Genomic DNA, 20001 nt, shown 5'->3' with positions numbered 1-20001 from the left:
GTGTACGGGATACCAGGTGGCAGAGAAGGAGGAAGGATTTTAAAGATACTTTGTTGTGCATTGAGAATTTAATTCCCTCCCTTCTGTGTTCAATAAGAGATCTACTAACAGTTTGAATTAAGTTTTATTATCTCTTAGCTGGATTTTTGCTTGGATGGCTACCAGGTTACACGGGCATGTTCTATTTGGGAGACAGAAGCTGATTATGAGGGAGTAGAATGTGAGAAGCAGACTTGGAAAAGTGGGTGATTTGGGGGACATGCCCTGTGGTGGAGGTCCAAGGCTCCTGGGCTGATGTCCTAGTGTCTGTGTGTCCTCTAAGCTTATGTTACTCCACTCCAAACAAACCCCAAACCCCAGAGCATTTTCCTGAATTAAAGAATTATGTCACAGTTCTCAGAGTCTGTGCTATTCACTTTATACTCTATTTCCAAAAATAATTTGAGGCAGTTTAGATTTAGTAGGGCAATGTAGCAATTCATTCAGATTGCATTTTTCTAGAGATGGAAAGGAAATTAGCCCTAGGAAGAAGGAGGCGATTGAGTTTCTTGGCCATGTGCTACTGTCAGATATTATTGGGGAAGGATACTTGAATTTTTGCTCCCCAGGAAATTGCTCTTTTGCCCTGGTTAGAGATGGAGAAGGGGTTTTTATACCAAGGGCTAGAGCAGTGATTTTTTTTTTTTAGAGCAGTGACTGTTTAGATAAAGAGAGTGCTTTGTCCTGCCTGTGTGCCTCCTGGCATCAGACTGATCTGTGTGCTCTGCCGGTCCAGTCCACGTTAGGAAATGACTGCTTCAAGTAGTTAAAGGTCCCAGGATAAACACTGATGGAATTTGCATGTCCGCACACAGAGGACGTGGTCCCTTTCTGTTGGTGCTTAGGAGAGCAAGAGAAACGCCTCTGCAGAGGAGTCCAAAGGGTTGGACTGACATCTAGAACATTCAGGCAAAGGGTTGCTGCATTTGAATACCAGGCCAGAGCAGAAAGAGGGCCTGCCCTGGGGCCCTTTCACATGTCGCTGGTAGGAGTGCTAAGCAGCACAGTCTTTTTAGTGGCTGCTTGGCAATTCTTTTGGGCACCTTAAAAGTGTGAATATTCTTTGACTGTCTTAAGGGGCCTTGTGTAAAGCCAGGAAGTGTAGCTGCATTCCAGCGTTTGAAGCTGTGCCCAGGATAGACCATCATTTCATACGGAGATTTAAAAGACCTCAGGAAAGCAGCCCTTTGCTGGGGAACCAGACTGTAGTCAGTTCCGGGCCTCTCCATGGGCCACGTCTGGCTCATCCAGGTCAGCCTGTCTTGCTGGGGGCCGGGTAAGTCCCAAGGCAGCTCCAGTGGTGGTGTCACAATTCCTCAGCTGTGTTAGTGTTTCTCAGGGTGACTCCTAGGCCAGGGGCATCAGAATGCTCTGAGGAGCTTCTGAGTAATGGATGCCAGGACCCACACCCTGTGGATGGAGAACCATTGAGCCTTCTGCAGCTGCTATGCAGAGCTGGACTTTGTGGTTAGTAAATCTAATGCCAAAAAAAGACCCTGAATTCAAATTCTGTGTCCTTGAGGAATCTGGGGAAGGAGGAAGGGTGGGAAAAATGCAGGTGGAAGACACTGAGTTAGGTGTTTCCAGCTACACTATTTCATTTGCTCTCAGCTGCAGCCCAGGCACTGAATGTAATCATGCCCATGTATAGGTGAGGAACCTGAACGTCAGAGAGACGGATAACTTGGATCTTGCGGTTCGTAGGTGGAGGCCTGGCCCTGGTCAAAGTCATTGTCTTTTCCATTATGCCTGTAATCCCGTGCTAGAAAAGATGATTGTCTCCTTGAACGTGGCTGTTTATTTAGCATGATGCTGAAATACAAATATGATGTGAGCCATATATACTATTTGAAATTATCCAACAGCCACATTTAAAAAGTAAAAAGAAACAGGTGAAATTTATACTAGGTTAATTTTAATAAGGTGGCATGAACAGTTAAGCCCTCCAGGTTGACAGTTCAAATCCACCCAGAGGTGCCGCTGGAGACAGGCCTGATGACCTGCTGGCTATTTGCTGCCCATGTGCTGCCTAGAAAACCCTATGGAGCAATTCTGCTCTGCACAAATGGGGTCGCCATGAGTCTGAATCGACTGGACAGCAAATAAAAGCAACAACAAATTTTAATAATATATTTTCTTTAACCCATTATATCCTAGTTACTATCATTTCAGTATGTAATCAATATAAAAATAACGAGATATTTTACATCCCCCCTTTTTTAAATTGTGTTTTAGGTGAAAGTTTACAGCGCAAATTAGTTTCTCATTCAGAAATTTATACACAAATTGTATTGGAGATTGGTTGCAATCCTGGCAACATGGCAGTACTCTTCCCCTTTCCCTTTGCCCCCCAGATTCCTTGTGTCCATTCATCCAGGTTTCCTGTCCCTTCCTGCCTTCTTCCCTTTGCTAGTGGGCAGATGTTGCCCATTTGGTCTGGTATATTTGAACTATGAAGGCACATTCCTCACATGTGTTATTGTTCATTTTATTAAAAAAAAACCCATTGCTGTCCAGTTGATTCTGACTCATAGCGATCTGATAGGACAGGGTAGAACTGTCCCATAGAGTTTCCAAGGAGTGCGTGGTGGATTCGAACTGCTGGCCTTTTGGTTAGCAGCCGTAGTCCTTAACTACTACACCACCAGGCTTTCCATTCATTTTATCGGCCTATCTAATCTTTGGTGGACTTCGGGAGCGGCTTCAGTTGAGTCAGCAGGGTGTCCAGCAGCCATAGTCTTGAGGATTCCTCCAGTCTCTGTCAGACCAGTAAGCCTGGTCTTTTTTTTTTTTTTTTTTTGTGAATTTGAATTTTGTTCTACATTTTTCTCCTTCTCTGTCTGGCACCCTCTATTGTGACTGCTGTTAGAGCAGTTGATGGTGGTAGCCAAGCATCATCTAGTTCTTCTGGGCTTAGGTTGGTGGAGTCTGTGGTTCATGTGGTCCTTTAGTCCTTGTGTCTTTGGCTTTCTTCATCTCCCTTTGCTCTGAACGTGATGGGACCAATAGATATAGCGTAGGTGGCCGCTCAAAAGCTATTAAAACACCAGACACTACTCACCAAAGTAGGATGTAGAACATTTTCTTTCAGAACTATGCTAATGCCAATTGACCCAGATGTCCCCTGAGACCATGGTTCCCAGCCCTCAGCCCCAGTAACTCGGTCCCTCAAGGTGTTTGGATGTGTCTGGGAAGCTTCTATGACTTGGTCTTCATCAAGTTGTGCTGACCTCCCTTATACTGTGTGTTGTCTTTCCCTTCACCACAGTTAACACTTGTCTACTGTCCTAGTTAGTGATTTCGTCTCCCCATACCTCGTCTCCCTTGTAACTATCAAAGATTGTTTTTTTCTGTGTGTAAACCTTTTTTTTGGTTTTTAAAGTAGTGGTCTCATAGAATATTTGCCCTTTTGTGATTGACTTATTTCACTTAGCATAATGCCCTCCAGATTCATCCATGTTGTGTGGTGTTTTGCAGATTCATGATTGTTCTTTATCATCTCGTACTATTCCATCGTGCGTTTACCATAGTTTGTTTATCCATTCATCTATTAATGGGCGTTTAGGTTGTTTCCGTCTTTTTGCTATTGTGAATAATGCTGCAGTGAACATGGGTGTGCATATGTCTATTCATATGATGGCTTTTATTTTTCTATCATATATTCCTAGTTGTCGATTGCTGGATTGTATGCTATTTCTATTTCTAGCTTTTTAAGGAGATGCCATATCATTTTCCATAGTGGTTGGACCATTTTACATTCCCACCAGCAGTGCATAATAATTCCAATCTCCTGTCAACCTCTCCAACATTTGTTATTTTCTTTCTTTTTTTTTTTTTTTTAATTAGTGCCAGTAATGTCAGGGTGAGTGGTATCCCATTGTAGTTTTGATTTGCATTTCTCTATTGGGAAATCCTGGCGGCGTAGTGGTTAAGTGCTACAGGCTGCTAACCAAAAGGCAGTTCGAATCCACCAGGTGCTCCTTGGAAACTCTATGGGGGCAGTTCTACTCTGTCCTATAGGGTCGCTATGAGTAGGAATTGACTCGACAGCAATGGGTTTTAGATTTGATTTTTAATGGCTAATTATTGCAAGCATTTCATCATGTGTCTCTTAGCTGCCTGAATGTCTTCTTTGGTAAAGTGTCTGTTTCTATGCTTTGCCCATTTTTTTAATTAGATTATTTGTCTTTTTGTTATTGAGGTATTGACGTATTCTATAGATTTTAGAGATGAGACCTTTGTCATAGCCAAAATGTTTTTCCCAGTCTGTATGTTCTCTTTTTACTTTTTCCCCGCCCCCCCCCCCCACCTCTGTCTGGGACCCTCTATTGTGATCTCTGTCAGAGCAGTTGGTATCTTTTTACTCTTTTGGAGAAGTCTTTTGATGAGAAAATGAGTGTTTAATTTTTAGGAGCTCCCAGTTACCTAGTTTATCTTGTGGTGCTTGTGCGTTGTTAGTTATGGTTTGTATTCTCTTTATGCCATGTATTAGGGCCCCTAGTGTTGTCCCTATTTTTTCTTCCATGATCTTTATCGTTTTTTGAGTTAGTTTTAGTGTATGGTGTGAGGTATTGGTCCTGCTTCATTTTTTTTTACAGATGGCCATCCAGTTTCGCCATTTGTTAAAAAGACTGTCTTTTTCCCATTTAATGGACTTTGATCCTTTGTCAATGATCAGTGGATCATAGGTGGATGGATTTACATCTGGGTTCTCAAGTTTTTTTCTGTTGATCTATGTGTCTGTTATTGTACCAGTTCCAGGCTGTTTTGACTGCTGTGGCTGTATAGTAGGTTCTGAGATCAGGTAGTGTCAGGCCTCCTGCTTTGTTCTTTTTCTTCACTAATGCTTTGCTTATCTGGGGCCTCTTTCCTTTCTATATAAAGTTGGTGATTAGTTTTTCCATCTCATTAAAAGAATGCTGGTGGTATACATCCTCCCCCCCCACCTTTTTTTTTTTTTACTACCAACTCTTCAAAATCCACTGAGTCCCTGGGTGGCGCAAAGTGTTAACATGCTTGGCTGCTAACCAAAATGTTGGCGATTTGAGTCTACCCAGAGATACCTCAAAAGAAGGTCCTGGTGATCTACATCCAAATGATTAGCCATTCAAAACTCGATGGAACACAGTTCTACATGGGGTTACCCACCAAGAGTTGGAGTTGACTCGATGGCAACTGGTTATGTTACACTTACAGCGTGTCTCAAGTTGCACCAGCCATATTTCAAGTGCCCAGTAGCCACATGTGACTAGTGATTACGGTACAGGACAGCACAGCTCCAGCATCTCTTGCCTGGGGACTGGGGAGGTATCCAGGGGTGTGCCCTACCTGGCTGCCTGGGATAGCAAGGGATCATCATTTTCTAGATCACTGTTGCTCCAGCGCCTTAGGATGGATCAGTATAGGGAGGAGGATATTAATATTCCTGCATGAGGGTGCAGCCCCAGGTGACTCTTCCGTATAGCCTGGTTGGAAACCTCTGCGGTAGAAACGTTTTGTTCACTGGGCAGTTTCCCTGGGGTTCTCTGTGACTACTTCCCGATCCCTTTTCATGGACTTTTCATGAACAGTTGCATTCCAAGCACGTTCTTTGGGAGGGGAGTGGTAGTGGTGGCAGTGGTAGACTGGTGGGAAAGGTGGGGAATGCATACCCTGAGGCCTTTTCTTTTCCCCACTGAGTGGAACTGTGGTTTTGACAGGGAAAAGAAATCCTGCCTGTTTATCTGGCTGTGACCATGCATAAGGGGTGGGACCTTGTGTTCTCAGGAAAGGGGAGATGAAAGAACCAAAATATTTGGAGGAGAATGGGATACTGTGTACTTAAGCTGTTTTCTTGTCCAATGGTTTGGTTTTAAAATTTATCCTGACTTACAGTAAGAAGTTTGGTCCTGAAGAGTTAGAATGCAGAAGTCTAAACCTCAGATATTTCAGAGATCAGGCAGGTGGCACGGGGTGAAGGTGGGAGCTGGCAAATATAACTCGAAGGAATGTTCTTCACTTCTGCAAGAATTTTGTGGTCTCCTTTTTTCTGGAAATGTAAGACTCTTTTGATCTAGCTTTCATTTTCTTTCTGTTCATAGAGAAATATTTCTCTTCTGTGAGAGAGAAAACAATACAAGCATCGAGGTAAATGGCAACCAACGTTCAGCCTCAGCATTAGGGACCTGGATCTGAGAGCCATCCACATCTAGAAGGGAACTGCTCCTACCCGTCTCCATCCAGCTGGTGCCCTTGGGGCCCCGTGTTACAAGATATTCCAGGTTTTAAGGAGAATCCACAAATCTGGAGGTTTTAAAGTATGAAATCTTTATTTTTTTTTTTTACTTAAAAATAATTATAGGCTCTCCAAACCAAAACCCATTGCCATCAAGTCGATTCTGACTCATACCAACCCTATAGGACAAAGTAGAACTGCCCCCGTAGGGTTTCCAAGGAGTGTCTGATGTATTTGAACTGCTGACCTTTTGGCTGGCAGCTGGAGCTTTTAACCACTGCGCCGCCAGGGTTTCATATAAGCTCACAGAAGTTGCAAAACTCGTACCCTTTACCCAGCTTTCTCCAGTAGGACCATCTCAAAACTAAGAAATTGACATTGTACAATCTGTAGAACATGTTGAGATTTCACCAGCTTTTACATGCACTCGTTTGTGTGTGTGTGTACTTCTAGGCAAATTTTATCACTGTAGATTTGTGTAACCACTATAATCAAGAAAACTCTGGCTTTTGATTTGTTTGTTGCATTTGTGTGTACCTGTGTGAGTTTTTCTACTTCTAGGCAAATTTTATTACTGTAGATGTGTATCATCAAGAAAACCCTTGGCTTTTGATTCGTTTGTGTAAATATATTAAAAACTCTGTTTAGGTCTAAAGGGCATGCCGTGTATGTGGTGTGGTGTATTGAGCTACCATTTTGCAACTGTCGCTATGAGTTGAAATTGACTCAATGGCAACAAGTATTTTTGGTATCCTAGTCTAGCTCTTTCATCTTACAGAGGACAAGACATGGGACAAGAGAGGGAAGATGACACACCCATGAGCATAGTGCTAGTGAGTGGCCCAGTCTGGACTAGAACCTGGACCAATACTTTTTATCAGACCTTTCTTCTTTTCACCTTTTAGGTCTTCATTTTGATAGTAATAATGATGATGATAATATTAATTAAAAAACAATCACGCCTTTAAGAAACTTGTTCAGTAACTGAACTTTTCTGTTACTTGTGCCAAGTATTAAGGTTCTTCAAGAAGTCACTGTGGAAATGGACTAGATCAAAGATTCTATAGAAGAACCTTGATCAAAAGGGGGAAATGCAGAACAGAATTTCAAATTCTCATGAATTCTAGACTTTCTGGAGCCAAGGGGGCAGATGAAATATTGCCCTGATATTATAAAAAAAAAAAAAAAAAAAATTTTTTTTTTTTTTATAATCTTTAAACCTTAAATCAAAAATATTCCCTGAAGTCTTCTTAAAACCAAACTATAGTTTAGCTTAACTAGTAAAAAATGTCTGCCTTGAGCATTATACTCTTTTAAGAAGTATATGGGATCAAACTGGCAATAGCAGCTTGAAAAATTAGATAGGAATCTTGGGAGGTAGTGAGTTTATGTTGATGGAGGAGGAACAACTCAGGAAAGTAGGGTGAGAATGGTTGTACAACTCGAAGAATCTTATCAGTGTCACTGAATTGTACATGTAGAAATGGTTGAATTGGTGTATGTTTTCTGTGTATATTCTCAACAACAGCAAAATAAAATTGCAACAAGGAAAGGAATGGAAGTAGAAAAGGAGAAAACAAGGTAATTCAGTTCAGTGTATGTTTATTGAGTACCTCCTATGTGTCAGGCTCAAGACCAACAGGAATTAGATTGAGCCCTGCCCACCAAGATCTCACAGTCAGATGGGGAAAAAGTGAGGTGAAAGATACTTTCAGGATATTGAGATAAATACCATGATAATGTGGCAGAGGGGAAAGGCACCAGACCCAAGGTGGGAGTTTGGAAGGATGAGGGAGAGCTAACAGATGATGGGGCAGCAGAAGGGTGTTTGAAGCAGAGGGAGAGGACTGAGCAAAGGTTTAAACTCCAGAAATGATGGGTCTACAGAGCTGAGCTGGGAACTGATGGATGGTGAGGGAGAGTACAGTGGGAAGCCAGGGTATTGGAGATATGATGGGAGGGGTTGGTTTGGGTCAGATACTTGAGGGTGTTTAGGTCATAGAAGGTCAGATACTCCTGTGGATGTCAGAATTTTCCAAGCTGAGGATAACTGAATGCAGAGTAGGAACAACCGAACTTAGGAATTTGAGCATCCAGAATACCCAGGTCTGAGTAGTTGGGGTGGAGTGTGGAAGGTACAAAGTGATAGAACCAGTATCTAAGTAGCAACCGGTCTGAGAAGAATCAAGACAAGAGAAACTGGGAGGCCCACTCCAGAGGCCCTGATGAAGCCATGCCTTGAGATATCTTTGGAAAGCTGTCAGCCCTGTTCCCATCTCCCTGCCTCCACCTGCTATGTCACCCACCCACCTGCCCACTCAGCAGGTATTTTACTGAGCAGCTGCTATGTGCCAAGAACTGTTGCAGGTGCTAGGGTCACAGCATTGAACAAGTCAGGCAAGATCCTTGCCCTCGTGATGCTTATATAGAAGAGGGGAGCATGAATAAATAATTATGGATTGTGATAAGTCCTACTAAGAGAGTGGTGTGGTAGTGGCTTTTGCCAGTGGGGTAAGATTAGGTAATCAAGGCTGGAGTCATTGAAAAGTGCCATCTGAACTGAACTCTCAATGGCAAGAACACCCAGTCCATGGCAAGAGACAGGCAAAGAGCTTTGTAGGCAGAGAACAGAAAGTGCAAAGACTCTGGGGGAAGGACTTTCTGGTCTTCTGCAGGGGGGTCCTCTGGACTTCGTCAAGATTTTCTCAACAGGCCCTGAGCTGAGATAGAACAGGCACCTTGTGAAGACCAGGCCCGACATTGTCTTAGGAGTGGAGGGAGCCATCGGCTTTGGGAGGAAGAAAAGCGTGTCCTAGTGGAAGAAAAAGTATGAAGTCACTGTGAATCATTGAAAGTAGGCGTGCTGTGTTTTTAAAGGGGGAGCTAAAATCATTTTGCCATTTTTCACCCAATTTTATTTTACTTTGTGAGCTTTGTGTCATTCAGAGAACTTGGAAACATTCATTCTCCCTCCTACTGGATCTGTGGAGTAGGTGGGAGAGCTTTAAAAAGCTCCATCTGCTAATGCGTGCGGAAGGAGGACAGCTGGGCATTGGGACTGTGTTGGGAGGCGTGGGGCACCGAGCATCTTGGAAGCTCCAGTGACCTTCAAGTTCTGAGGGTGTGGCACTGTGGGGCTGGGCACAGCCCCAGTGGGATTTGTTCTGAGAAACAGAGAAGTTATTTTTAGGGTCAAAGGGGATTCATTTTGTGTATTGGAACACTTTAAGGAAAGCCATCTTAAATAAAATAACAAATGCGATGTGATTAATAAAACAAAACACTGCACTAAAAGCACATTGAAAGATAATTATTCTAGTTTGTTTCCTTCCCTCAGCCTTAAGGCCACTTGGGGATTTTCTCCCCTTAACCGTCTGGGATTGTTGACGGAAGAGCTAGAGTCCGTGGAGGGAGAGGAGAGAGTCTGCCGTGAGCTCTGGAAGCAAACTGGCCTTGAATTCAGGGCAAGGAGAGAGGGCAGGAAAGCCTTTGCCAAGTCTGAGGTGGCAGGAGAGCACATAGGTTCTGTCCAGTTCCCTTCAGCACACATTCCTTATGTGCCAGACTCTGCGCGTGAGACACCGGGAACGGGTCCAGTCTGGATGGAGGTCTGTGTTTGGGGCAGAGCCAGGAGTCTGCACTTGGTAAGCAGTATGGGGGCAGAATGTGTCAAAGCCACACAGGTGGGAGTAGGGCACACACAAGTAGCAGGGGTTGGGCCCAGGGGTAAAGCTAGAATCACAGGCTATGGACAGGGGCCTGGAAGCTTATAGGCACTGAAGGGTAATGTGCAGCCACTGGCATTAAACAGGCCCTGAAATTTGAAGCGGCTTTATGCTTCATAATTAGAGCTATGATAAGACTCCTATATAGAGAAGCCAGGGCCCACTTGTCACTGCCACCATAAGGTGGAGAGCAGGTGCTTTGAACATCAGACTGGGGTGAAGACTCTTGGTGGGATCCAGCAGGAGCCTTGGGTTGCACCTCTTGACTATTGTCTCCTCTCCCTCATCAGCTGGTAAACTTCTTTTTCAAGCTGAGTGAACCTAGATAGGTAAGCCTGGCCTTGGAAGTCCAATTGGGCTAGTGATTCACCAAGAATAGACTAGTCTTCTGAGCAGAATCCTTCCTAGTCCACTAATTTAGTGGACTAATCAGTGTCTCCTTAGAGTCTACAAGGCAGTGACAAGACTAAGTAGTTGGGGAATGGGTTGACACTATCATCCTTTAACTGGAAGGTATATAATTTGGGATTTATTTTCAAGAATCTTAGAGGGTTCCAAGGTACATATTGGAGCACAGTGATCATCAGTCAAGCAAAAGGCCCTTAAAACTTAAAACAAAAAACAAAGCAAAAAAATGACACGGATCCCTATCTGTATAGGTTAGTGGGAAAGATAGACATAGTTTTTAAAAAGTCACACAGAATAATGTAAATTATAAGTGATACATGCCATGAAGGAGAGATACATAGTTCTGTGAGAATATGTAACAGGACAGGCTCTTTAACTGGTTGGGAGGACTAGATTGGTATTTGGTAGGAATGAAAGTGGCCACACAACAGTAACAACAAGGCAACTTCTAAAATAGGCAGTGTTGGTCTGTGTTCCGGGGATGGGGTTGACGTGAGGATACAGGTGAAGGAGGAGATGGCTCAGTCTTTGGCAGGGCCAGGGTCGCTATGAGTTGGAATCAACTGGACGGCAGTGGGTTTTTTTTTTTTTTTTTTTGGAGCAAATCTGGTGATTTATTTTGGTGGGTGGGTTCAGAGAGAGGTCTTGTTTTAGGGAAGGGTATAACAGTATTGCAGGAATAATGGATCGCCTAAAAATTGAGGGCTAGTAAGATAGTAAATTACTACCTTGAGCTTTTCCTAGACTTCTGCACCCATACTCTTTCATATTGGCATTATGGTTCAAGTGGAGGACCTTCGCTTGAAAGAGACACCTGAGGGTCTCCTTGCTCTGGTGAAGGGTATTGTGGATTGCTGCTGGGCCTGGCAATCAGAAAGGCTGAGCTTAATCCTCTGTGGATTCCTCTGCTCTTGGCCTGTCTGAAAGTCACCTGGTAGCACCTGGTGAGGTCAGGGAAGAGATCTCTCTGGGCTCTCCATTCAGGGAACCAACTTCCTCTGGTCTGTCATCTTTGTGGTACATATTTACTTTGCTATTCTTGGCCTGATTGCTCAGGCCTTTATGTGACCATAAGTAGAAATCTGGGAAGAGAAGAACTCAGCTGGCTTTGTAGGGTTCCAAGCATTGCATTGATCTTCAGGGTCTTGTCCTATGGCAGGCAGGAAGGGCGCTGTGTGCCCTGGAGCTGTTCCTCAAAAGCCAACTTGATGACTGGGTATTCCCAAACCCTTTTGTTGCGCCAGAGTGAACTCATACAGGTGTACGAGGGCTCAGGTCTGCTGCTGAGACTGGGCAGCTGTTATAGTTCGTCTGGAGACACTAGCATTGGGTGATAGTATTCAAGGGACTGGGCAAAGAGGGAGGCCTCCTTCACCTACCCAGTTGCCAACCTGGCTGCTAGCTTTCTATGTTTTTTATTTACTTAAAATAAAAAAGTTAATGATGTCATAATAGAATACAAGGAATGAGTAACTATACTAAGAATGTTAAAAAAAAAAAAAAAAAAACAACCCAGTATGGTTGCCTTCTGGTTGATTCTAACTCCTGGTAACCTCATGTGTGTCAGAGTAGAACCGTGCCCCAGAGGGTTTTCAATTGCTGATTTTTTGAAAGTAGATCACCAAGCCTTTCTTCCAAGGCACCTTTGGGTGGACTTGAACATCCAACCTTTCTGTTGGCAGCCGAGCATGTTAACCGTTTGCACCACTACACTCCTCTAAAACCTGGATTCTGGAATCTTGATTGAACCCTGGTCTCTCCTCCTTGCCTGTGCCCATACTGCCCCATACCTGTAATTCCCACCTTCCCCTACATTCTCCCCCTCCCTGGTCCACTCCCACCCATGTTTTAGGATTGCCTTAGGCCTCAGGCCTCAGGCCTAGGCAGCGTCTCTTCACATCAGCTCCATTAGGTGCCTCTGCTCAGTATTCTCATAACACCTGTTTATACCTGTGTCATTACATTTACCTATTGTTTTATAATTATCTTTTTGAATTGTCTGCCTTTTACCCACCAGAGCAGCTTAAGGGCAAGAACTGGGCCTTATTCATCTTTTTATCTCTGTCAGTGTCACTCAGCACACTTCCTGACATGTAATAGAGTTCAGTAAATATTTGCTGAGTGAATAAATTAGCAAATTGTTTGATATGATTTCATAACTCCCACTAAGACCTTATTGTTGAACTTTGTTCATTTATTATGGTGCTAGCACCTTCTACATAAGCTTATTTATAGTCTTGTATTCAAGGTGCTTACTAAAGGTGATTTTTCTAGCATAAAGAATGTTTTAAAATAGTTTGAGACATTATCTGAGCACTTTCGAAGTCTTCAAAAGTAGATGTGTGGTATTTGTGAGTTTTTTTTTTTTTTTGCTTAAAGCTGTGAAATTATTGAAAATGTCACATTAGGAAACAAACCCTTAGGGAACCTGATATAATATTACGCTTGTATTCTTAGGTGAGGAATGAAGATGTTACAGGCATTTTAGTAGAAAGTGGGCTAGATTAAAAAAAAAAAATACTTCAAGTGTATTTCCTTGGATTTAATACTTCTCTCAAAGCTAAAGTGGGTGTGTATGTATATGGGTATATATGTATGCATATGTATATGTATGTATGTATAAATATATATATATATATACTGCACATGTATATCTGTCTGTTTATTTATGGTATATGATTACTATGCAATGGGGCATAGTAAAAGATACCTGGATTGACAATCAGGAGACCTGGGTTATAGAATTAGATCTGCCTTCACCTATCGGAATGGGCAAGTCAGTGCCCTGCTTACACTTAGCTTATGTGTAAACTTGTGTAAAATGGGAGTGTTGTGCTTGTTCAGAGATTGCAAGTGCCCATAGGAGTGAGGCTGCTAACTTAAGTTGCTATATGTGCTCTACCATAGCTTTTATTTGGACATCAACTCCAATATCTTTTGTTTTCCCACTTTTGTTAGAGACATAGATAGAGGGAAATATTTCTATATTTCTATATAAAAAAAAATTAAATTAAAAAAATTAGAATTCAATATTTCAATATAGCAAGAACAATAGTAAATGGCAACCACAACTCCTCCTTTTGTTCAGAAGACAGTAGGGAGTAGTGGTGACTGTGGCATATTGGAGTAGTCATGTCCTGCCTATGTCTACTTAGCACCAGCTGATCACGTTGACAGATCATCTGATTAATTTTTTTTTTAAAAGAAAAGCCAGAAATCTATGTTCATTTGTAACATCTCTTACTTTTAAGTTTTGTCTCAAATTTTCTAAACATATGCTGCAGATCAAATGCAGCAACTCTGCAGGTAGCTCAGCTGTCCATTGAGTTACTAGTTTGTGATCCTTGTTATAGATGATCTCTAAAGCTCCTTTGTACTCAAGTCCCTGAGCCTCTTATTGTCTGTAGTTTATTGAGCTTGAGAATCATTCAGCTGGTGAATTGAAGATTCTTCTTCTACTTGGGGAAGTCAGGGTGGGGAAGGGAGTGGAGCTGAAAGAGAAGGATGAAGACTTTGAGCCCAAACAAGGTTCTTGATGATTGGCATTTTGATGGGCCCTCATTGGGGAGAGGCCACAGGTAAATGCCTGTGATTCATACCAGGTGTTTTGTATGTTTGTCATTGCAGGAGTTGCTGTCCATTGGAAGAGTGTGTGAAACTTATCTGCCCAGAGTGCCAGGACCAATGCATCTTTCCACCACCATAAACCACTGGTGAATATATGTTTTTTTTTTTCTTTCTGCTGTGGCGAAGGGAGATATTTTTAGTTGACTGTAGAATATGATTTGCAGAGGGCCAGGCCCAAACACACCTGTGTTCTGGCACCTACTCAGTTCTGCCACTTTTATTGTGAGATCTTAGGTGAATTGTTTGACCTCTCTGGCTCCCAAACAGAGAAATATATCTTGCCCTACTTACATCACAGGGCTGCTGTGAAAACCAAAACAGATCATCTATGTGAGAATGCTTCAAAGGGGTCCAAGGGCTGGGCAAATGTAGGGCAATGCTACTCAACACCGAGATGCAGAGCAGGGCAAATCTAAGTGAACGATTAAATTAAAATGTGAATGCGTGTATGTTGAAAACGAGGGTTTTAAATACCTATTGTCTGATACCTTCAGAGTGCTTCTTTAAGAGATTTGCATTTTCTTTTTTTAAATTTCCTACCACTGCAGCTGCTGTTTTTTGAAAGATAAATTAACTGTACTTCACAATTACCTTCATTTTTATTTGAGATCGGATAATTTTACAGTTAACAAATGTTCTTCCTCTTTCAGAAGACATTTAATTACTCATCACAGCAGGTAAAGGTCTTGCCTCTATGACAGTTGAAAGAGACAAAAATATGTCCTTAATAACAGTGCATTCCAGTGATGGGTTGAGAATGCTTTAAGTATTCTTCGTAGTTGGTGTTGAAGGTCTTCTGTGAGGGATTGAGGGGAAGGACCACTGTGAGCCAGGAGGGCAGATGACCTGTGCACTTGATTCCAGCCACTCTTTGTAGAGAAAAGCTGGCCTGTTAAACACTGACTACTTCCTTCAGCTTCTACCATGTGGATCAGGTGCTCTTGTGGCCCAGTGGGTCAAATCCCAACGGCACAGCCACCTCCTGGGGGGCTTGCAGGGTACCAGGGGTTGGTCCGGGAAGAAAGGGCTGTCAGTCAGGACACACAGGTCCAGGATTAGGGACCCACCTCATCCGTGGAAGGAGACACTCATTAAATGTTTGTGTTATGGAGTAAACAAAAAACTAAGTGGGTAATGTAATCTCAAGTAATAATTAGTGCTGTGAAGAAAATAAAGCAAGGTAAGGAGCCCTGGTGGCACAGTGGTTAAACACTTGGCTGCTAGCCAAAAGATTGGGAGCTTGAACTCACCTATAGGCTCTGCAGGAGAAAGACCCAGCCATCTGCTCCCATGAAGATTATAGCCTAGGAAACTCTATGGGGCAGTTCTGCTCTGTCTTATAGGATCACTATGAGTCTGAATTGCCTTGATGATACCCAACAACAACAACAAGGGATTATAGGATGAATGGGTTGTTAGGTGCTGTCGAGTCGCTTCCGACTCATAGCAACCCTGTGCACAGCAGAAACACTGCCCAGTCCTGCGCCACCCCACAGTCACTGCTATGTTTGATCCCATTGTTGCAGCCACTGTGTCAGTCCATCTCGTTGAGGATCTTCCTCTTTTTCTCTGACCCTCTGCTTTACCAAGCATGATGTCCTTCTCCAGGGACTGATCCCTCCTGATAACATGTCCAAAGATTTTGAGTGGTAGTCTCACCATTCTTGAACAGGTTGGGGGAGGCCATTTTGAAAGAATGATTTGAGACCTTGGGGTGTGTGTATAAGTGTGAGAGAGAGACATACACACAAAGAGACACAGAAAGAGACAGATTGATTTGTGCAGAGACCTGACAGGAGTGAAAGAAAGAGGCATGGGTAGACCTGGGAGGAGTGTTTAAACCAAAAAAAAAAAAAAAGCCCAAACCCGTTGCAGCTGAGTCAATTCTGACTCATAGCGACCCTATAGCACAGAGTAGAACTGCCCCACAGGGTTTCCAAGGAGCGCCTGGTGGATGTGAACTGCCAGCCTTTTGGTTAGCAGCCATATAGCACTTAATCCTGCCACCAGGTTTCCAGGAGGAATGTTTAGGCAGAGGGAAAACAGTAAGCACAAAGAAAGGCCTTTGGGATAGGATGAGCTTGGCATGATAGAGGAACAGGAAGGTAGCTCATTTGGCTGGATGTGGGCTGAGGGGGAGTTGTAGGGAAGAGACAGTAATATGAATTAAGATCAGAGAGGCCTGTGAGAGCTAGGTATTGTAGGCCCTAATAAGGAGTATGAGTTATACTCCAAGAGTGATTGGATGCAACTGGAGAGTTTTAAGTAGAATAGTGATGTGATCTTCTTGTGTTTTGAAATATTCCTCTGGATCTTAAGTGTAGAGCAGACTTTGGGGACAAGAGCTGAATCAGTGTAACTTGTAGGCGGTCCTTTCAGTGGTCTAGGCAGAAAGTAAGGGTGTGGCTTGGGTTAGGTTGGTGAGTGTGGAGTGATGTAAAGTGGTCAAGCTCACAGTATATTTTCAAAGTAGAGCCTGCTGGATTGGTGGGGGTGTGAAAGAAAAGTGGAGTCAAGGATGAGTCTAGTGTTTTTGGCGAGATGAATGGTGTTGCCATTTTCTGAGATGGGGAAGACAGAGGGAGGTTTGTGGGGAGGGGACCCTAAGAGTTCTGTTTGGGACATATTAAATTTGACATTGGACATTCTCATAGAGCTGTAAAGTTGGCTGGGGCTAGAAACAGTACCTTTGATAGTCATTTGCATATAAAAACCAAAAAACCCACAGCCATCGAGTCGATTCTGACTCATAGCGACCCTATAGGACAGAGTAGAACTGCCCCATAGAGTTTCCAAGGAGCACCTGGTGGATTCGAACTGCTGGACCTCTTGGCTAGCAGCCGTAGCACTTAACCACTGTGCCACCAGGGTTTCCTCATTAGCATATAAAAAATATAAAAAAATATAGATGGTATTTAAAGCTATGAGACTGAATGAGATCGCTTAGGCAGGAAAAAGGAGGGCATAGGTAGGATTTGGAAAGAGAAAACAGGAAAGGTAAAGGTGATTTTCCATATAAAATCCCTACTAAGAAATAAAGATACATGCTAATGAATATGATTCTGTTTAATGAGAATACGAATTATGTAAGTGAGGAAATATAGTATCAAAGTAGTAATAAATCCTCACCCTTCTATGCAAAATTTGAAATACTGTGATTCCCCAAAATCAAGAAAATTAGTTGTGGAATTGCATGATTTCAAATCTGGTCGGCTGAGTGAATTGTAAGCTGCGTTTATGCAGTTGACACGTGGCTATGCCTTTGGCTGCTAAGCAGAAAGACCGAGCGTCCTTTGCCAAAAGCCTGTAAACTCTACACTGTTCGTTATATGCACTGGAGCTTCTACAGGCCATTTTGATGACTGTTAACTTTAATTCACTGTTAATACGTTTCACATATATTTTTTTAATCCTGTAATCATGCTATCAAAAAGTTCATTATGTAAAAAACATACCTGAAAATGAGTAATTTTAGTATGAAAGTTAGATGTGATAAAATTCCATCAAGGTGGCCAGAGAAGTACCATGATTTGCAGGGCTGCCGATTTAGGAGAGCAAACTCTTCAGAGTTTCAGGAATATAATGAAATGTTCCCTGAAGAACTCTGAAATACTTTGGCTCCAGAGATTTTGGTGATTGGTTCTTCTGAGAAAGAGATTTGGCTCTGTAAAAAAATTCCCATATCCCAAGTTCACTGATTTCCACACCAATGACACGTTGCCCCAAGTCTTCAAAACATCTCATCTCAACTGCTTTTCCACAAAGAAAAAAAAAATACCATATCTCCTCTGGCCATTAAGAGAAGTATCCTTATGCCTCTTTAATAGCTGATGTTCTCCTCCTTGATAAAATGCATTCTTGTGGCCCTTGCCACTGTCTCTGCCTCTTTTCCCCAAATCGTAAAAAAAAAAAAAAAAAAATACAGGAAAAAATGTTACAAGATAAGAAACAGCACAAATATATTGTGATGGTTATAGTAGATGTTTGCGTTTCACGTACTACCCATACCCTTTACCTGCCATTGATTGAGATGAGCAAACTGGTTCTGAATCATACGCATTTTCACCTACTTGTGGGCTTCTGCTCTGTATTGGTTTTGCTCATTTCCCAGACAAGTCACCAGCTGTCTGTCCCAGGCCTGCCTGGCTCTTCCTTTCTGCCCAGGTCTGCAGGCGCTGCTGTCTCTGATGGTCATTGTGAGTCTCTCAGGTTAACCCTTACCCCAGGCCTTTAAATATCCTCCAGATTCCCTTCTTTGAAACCATTTTCACTTTTTCTCTAGCCTGGTCTTTTCAGGCCTTTTGTGGCCATGATGACAAAACAATGGAAACTGGTGTGGCCATTGAGGGCAGTGTCATAAGCAGCGCTCTAAAAAAAAAAAAAAAAAAAAAATTTTTTTCCCAAATTGCTTGGGCAACGGGCAGCCCTAACTTGCTTTTAGATGAATTTCAAGACCCCCAGGTTTCAGCAAAAATATTCTGAATGAAACTTCTGGAGCATCTGATCTCTGGAAAGTGAGTATTGACTGCGTAGCATTCTGTATCTATAACCGATGGTTTATGGCAATGGTGTCCATGGCCACTGACATCAGCCCTGGTTTTCGTTTGTCATCTTCTCTCCGAGTGGAACCTCAGTAAGATTATAAAGGATGAGACTGGCTGGCAATCATAGGGGGGTATTTCTCCTCCCTGCTTCCTTCTTTAGTAAGTGATTTCAGGAACGAAAAAAGAATATTACCTTCCTGTGTCCCCAATCCCTGAGACTTAGAGGGGGCATGGGAAAAAAAAAGTAGTAACCTCAAGTTAAAGAAAAAAAGACTGGGTTTATGGGTTGCAAAATAGTGCTTGTATGTGCGTGGACTGTCTCTAGGAGAAGGTTGTAGAGACTGGTAACCTAGTGGAGAGGGCTGTGGTGTGGAAAGGAGACTTTTTTACTATGTACCTTTTTGTATTTTTAAATTTTTTCTTTCATGTTTTTGTCTTATCTTAAAAAGAGAATAAAAAGTAGTGTCTATTTTAGGCTTAATAAATGATTTAGAAAAATGTGAAGTTCCTTCTCCACTTGGTTTTGTAACTGTCCTTACTTGATGTGTGCTTTGATTGAGGCCATTTGATCACAGTGACCACTGCCTTTGTTTTGAGGCTTCACGTTCATTGGCAACTTGGAGCTAGGCTTCTTTGACTTGAGGTTCAAATGTTTGCATATGTACATAGGGTTGTGCCAGTCCAGGTAATTTCTTTTTTTTTTTTCCGCCATTTCTTCCTTCCCTTATTTGAAAAAAGATTTAAGGCTGTTTCTAGTCAATGTTTTATTTAGCTGCTTTAGACAAATACAGGTTTGAAATAAGGGATAGTTGCCATAAGTTAAGCACAAATCAGTGGACATTGCCTCTCAGTATCTATCTCACTGCCGCCCTTCAAAGCAGAGCCTTATTGCATTGTGGAACAGGGCATGGGATTTGAAATCCATTGGGATCAATAGTTTCTACACCCAGAGTTCAGGCAAATTAAAAATCAACCCAAACTCATTTTTCCTGGGTTTAAAAATCTCAGCTATTACAGGAAGATGCTCGAGATGGAGTTTGAATAGCTTGTCGCCTCTCTGAAAGCGAAGGGGGAGAATTCAGTGTCTAGAACCAATGGTGCTGATCACCACATTGCTCTTCAGAGTGTGTGCTGTTGGGGACAGCTTCCATAGGTGTCATTGTCTAAAACTACCTCCCTGGGCTGCCATATTGGCTTGTGTTATCAGAGGTTCCTAAGGCTACTTTCTGGCCAAATTTATGGTGTTCTGCAAAGACTTGATACCCATTTTGTGCAACAGTGACATCTCTTAGATGCTGGTTTTTCTCCAAGATATTTATACGTTCGATTTTGTAATTTTTGAACGAACAGGAAATTGTATCACATGTGCTTGCTGAGTGTAAAATCAAGATATTTTCTCCTTTTCTATCTTGAGACTAAAAATAGAGAATGGACTGTGTTTTTC

General features: G+C 42.5%; 1 protein-coding gene across 9 annotated transcripts in view; it reads left to right on the top strand.

Moving 5' to 3' along the window:
- The window catches only part of SORBS1 (sorbin and SH3 domain containing 1), a 248800-nt gene that overhangs the window by 61315 nt on the left and 167484 nt on the right, over positions 1-20001 (top strand). For 8 of the 9 annotated variants that reach the window (XM_049855961.1, XM_049855957.1, XM_049855953.1 and 5 more), the window contains exon 2: positions 14014-14099. The gene's annotated coding sequence lies outside the window, so the exon portion shown is untranslated. Of the gene's footprint in view, positions 1-6119; positions 6336-14013; positions 14100-20001 lie in introns of all 9 variants that reach the window. The other variant, XM_049855954.1, reaches the window with a different exon arrangement.

Source organism: Elephas maximus, chromosome 16 (assembly GCF_024166365.1).
Source record: "Elephas maximus indicus isolate mEleMax1 chromosome 16, mEleMax1 primary haplotype, whole genome shotgun sequence".
Lineage (NCBI taxonomy): Eukaryota > Metazoa > Chordata > Mammalia > Proboscidea > Elephantidae > Elephas > Elephas maximus.
Note: the sequence above shows the minus strand (reverse complement) of the source record. Positions and strands in the feature narration are given on the sequence as shown.